Source organism: Mauremys reevesii, linkage group 5 (genome assembly GCF_016161935.1).
Source record: "Mauremys reevesii isolate NIE-2019 linkage group 5, ASM1616193v1, whole genome shotgun sequence".
NCBI classification, from domain to species: domain Eukaryota; kingdom Metazoa; phylum Chordata; order Testudines; family Geoemydidae; genus Mauremys; species Mauremys reevesii.
Genome location: NC_052627.1, coordinates 348265 through 352050, shown reverse-complemented (window position 1 = coordinate 352050; position 3786 = coordinate 348265). Strand labels below are relative to the sequence as shown.

Here is a 3786-nt window from a genome sequence, read left to right as displayed (position 1 = left end):
AGCTGAGATCACACTTCAGGATCCAGACTAGACAACATCTAGGATTTGCAAAGGGGTTCAGGCACCCAGTTTCCATGGGACTTGGGTGTCTAATTCCCTTAGGCACCGTTCACAAATAAATCCCAGCCTTCAGCGGTTGTGGCTCTGCAGGGCTAACTGGAGTCAGTTGTAGCAAGAAGTTATTGTCAGCTGTGAAATCTGCAGCCAAGGCCAGAGAGGAAAGCTGCTGAGTAGGCTGGGAGCCATATTTCCAGCCCTTTCCAGCCCTGTTCACAGCACATCAGGCAAGGGGAGGGAAGTGAGTAGAATTGCAACCTCCCCCCAAAGACGGTTACCTTCCGTAACTGCTGTTCTTCGAGATGTGTTGCTCGTGTCCATTCCACATTAGGTGTGTGCGCTCACCACATGCACCAGTGCTGGAAGTTTTTCCCTCAGCAGTATCCATAGGGGAGCAGCTCTGGCGCACTCTGGAGTGGGGCCCATACGGCACAGTATATGGGGTGCCACCGGCTCCCTCTACCCTCAGTTCCTTCTTGCCGGAAACTCCCACAGTGGGGAAGGCGGGTGGGTCATGAAATGGACATGAGCAACCCATCTCGAAAACACCAGTTACAGATCAGGTAACCGTCTTTTCTTCTTCGGGTGCTTGCTCACGTCCGTTCAACATTCGGTGACTCCCAGCAGATCCCGCGGAGGTGGGTAGGAGTTCTCGGCTGTGCAGATTGTAGTACAGCTCTGCCAAACCCAGCGTTGTCTCTGGCCTGCTGAGCCTAATGAGACGTGAACGTGTGGACCGAGGACCATGTCACGGCTCGACGGATGTCCTGGATTGGGATGTGCGCCAGGAAGGCCGCCAAAGACGCCTGTGTTCTAGTCGAATGGGCCCTGACGATTGGTGGTGGCGGGACCTTTGCTAGCTCATAACAGGTCTTTATGCAAGAGGTGATCGAGTTGGAAATCCTTGGCAAAGAAACCGGAAGGCCCTTCCTCCGCTCCGCCATAGCGATGAAGAGCTGGGTCAATGTACAGAAGGGCTTGGTATGCTCCAAGTAAAAAGCCAAGGCCCTCCGGATGTCCAGCACGTGCAGATGCCTCTCCTCAGCAGTCTTGTGCGGCTTGGGACAGAACAGAGGCAGGAACATGTCCTGGCTCATGTGGAAGGAAGATACCACCTTTGGCAGGAAGGCCGCAGCTGGATCTTGTCCTTATAAAACACCGAGTAAGGTGGTTCCGAGGTCAAAGCCTTAATCTCTGAGACTCGTCTTGCCGACGTCACCGCCATGAGGAAGGCGACCTTCCAGGACAAGCAGGAAAAGGAGCAGGAGCCCAGCGGCTCACCAGGTGGGCTGGTGAGCCTGGAGAGGACCATTGCCGGACAGGGGCCCATCCCTGCGGGTAGAGCCTCTCGAGGCCCCTCAGGAACCTGACAGGCATGTTGTGAGAAAAGACCGTCTGACCTTGGATCGGCTGGTGGAACGCGGAGATGGCCGCAAGGTGCACTCTGATGGAAGAATGCGCCAGACCCTGGGTCCTGAGCTGCAGTAAGTAGTAGAAGATGGACTGCACTGAAGAACATGAGGGAGAAATGCTGCGCTCCGATGCCCAGGGGGAAAACTTTGTCCAGTTGGCCAGGTAAGATAGTATCATGGATGGCTCCCTACTTCCCAGGAGGACCTGCTGGACGTCCTCTGAGCAGGTACGTGCCTCTGGGTTCAGCCACGCAGCCCCCATGCCGAGAGGTGTAAAGACTTGAGGCTGGGGTGTAGGAGCCGACCGTGATCCTGTGATAGCAGGTCCAGACGGTAGGGAAGGGGGCCAGGGAGAGGCCACCACCATGTTCATGAGTGTGCGGAACCAGTGCTGGCGAGGCCACACGGGTGATCACGATAACCGGTGCTTTGTCCCTCTTGATCTTTACTAGGACCTGGCTGACAAGAGGATCTGAGGGAACGGGTACATCAGACCCTCGGCTTGGGGACGAAGGCATCGGAGAGGGCGTCCTTGCTCAGGCCCTGCCGGGAGCACAACCAATGGCACTTTCTGTTTTGCCTGGTGGCAAACAGATCTATGTGGGGAGTTCCCCACCTCTGGAAGATCATGCAGGCCACTTCCAAGTGGAGCGACCACTCGTGGTGAGAGGAGAAATCCTGGCTGAGGTGATCTTCTAGGGTGTTCCTGATGCTGGGGAGGTGACCAGCTTCCAGATGGATGCCATGGTCAACGCAGAAATCCCAGAGACGGAGAGTCTCTTGGCAGAGAGCCGGTGAGCGTGCGCCTCCTCGCCTGTTCACGTACGCTAACTTTACAAGAACTCTGGTTCGTACCAACGAAGCCAAAGCAACGCTAGCAAGAGCAGCGGACGTTCCGTGCACCGTCACTGGTGGCAAGAAGGAACTGAGGGTCGGGGGAGCCGGCAGCGCCCCTTATACCGCGCCATACGGACACCTCTCCAGAGGGTGCCAGAGCTGCTCCCCTACAGATACTGCTGAGCAGTGGTGCATGTGGCGAGCACACACATCTAATGTGGAATGGACATGAGCAAGCAGTCAAAGAAGAACCATTGTTTTGCTGCATTAAAGACAGATGATTGCAAGAGCCCCATTGGTCTGGTGCTAGGATACAGAGTAGGGATGTACCCACAACAATGGCCCTTTCTAGTCTGCCTGGTGCAGGGGGCATGAATAACAACGGCCCTACTGGGTCAGACCAAGGGCCCATCAAGCCCAGTATCCTGTCTACCGACAGTGGCCAGTGCCAGGTGCCCCAGAGGGAATCATCAACTGCTCCATCCCCAGCTTCTGGTAAACCAGTGTTCCAGGTGAGGCTTGAACTCACAACCTCAGCATAGCTCCTCTCAGCACTTCCCTATAAGTACTGTGCACTAACCAATTGTGCCACTGGGGCACCTGTTTGCTAGGATTTTCCGAGACCCCCTAGGTTGATACAGCCAAGGAGTGACCCCAAAACATTCTCAGTGGAGCTGGCAGCAGGTAGCGACAAGTGTTGGTACTTGGTGGGGTGGATTCTTCTTAAGGGTTCCAGGCCCCATTTCACCCTTTTGTTCTTCCCTGTGTAATAACAGAACTGGTTACGACTGCCTGCTTCTCCTGGCACTTTTTTTTCCATCTGGGGACATATGCAGTGATGAGCTGCCAAAATCATAACAACCGGTTCCCTCCTCACCCCAGGAGGGATCATGCCCCCACCCCAGGACTCCTGCCCCAACCAACCCCCCACATTCCTTGATGCCCCCCCACCCCAGGGACCCCTGTCCCATCCACCCCCCTTCCCTGTACCCTGAGTACCCTCCGCCACCCCATCCAACCCCTCCTCTCATTCCTGATGGCCCCCCAGGACCCCTGCCCCATCCAACCACCCCTTAGCTCTGTGCCCTGACAGCCCCTGGGACCCCTGCCCCTGACTGCCTCCCACCGCCCCATCCAACCCCTGATCCTTTCTGACTGCCCCACCAGGACCCTGCTCTGACGGTGCACCTCACTCCCGACCCGCAGCCCCTGCCTTCCCAGTCCTGACCTCCAGACTCACAGTTCTGCTGGTGCCCCTCACTCCCGACCCGCAGCCGCTGCCATCTCAGTCCTGACCTCCAGACTCACAGCTCAGCTGGTGCCCCTCACTCCTGACCCGCAGCCCCTGCTATCCCAGTCCTGACCTCCAGACTCACAGTTCTGCTGGTGCCCCTCACTCCCAACCCGCAGCCCCCTGCTCTCCCTCCAGCTCTGATGGTGTCCTTCACTCCTGATCTGCAGCCTTCTGGGCTCCCTCCAG

General features: G+C 57.0%; 1 non-coding gene across 1 annotated transcript; it reads right to left on the bottom strand.

The window, feature by feature from the left end:
- Nucleotides 1-2810: 2810 nt before the first annotated feature.
- On the bottom strand, nucleotides 2811-2904 carry TRNAI-UAU. Its single transcript has 2 exons — nucleotides 2867-2904; nucleotides 2811-2846 (listed from the first exon to the last, which is right to left on the bottom strand). It is a non-coding gene; the product is annotated as a tRNA-Ile (tRNA).
- Nucleotides 2905-3786: the final 882 nt, after the last annotated feature.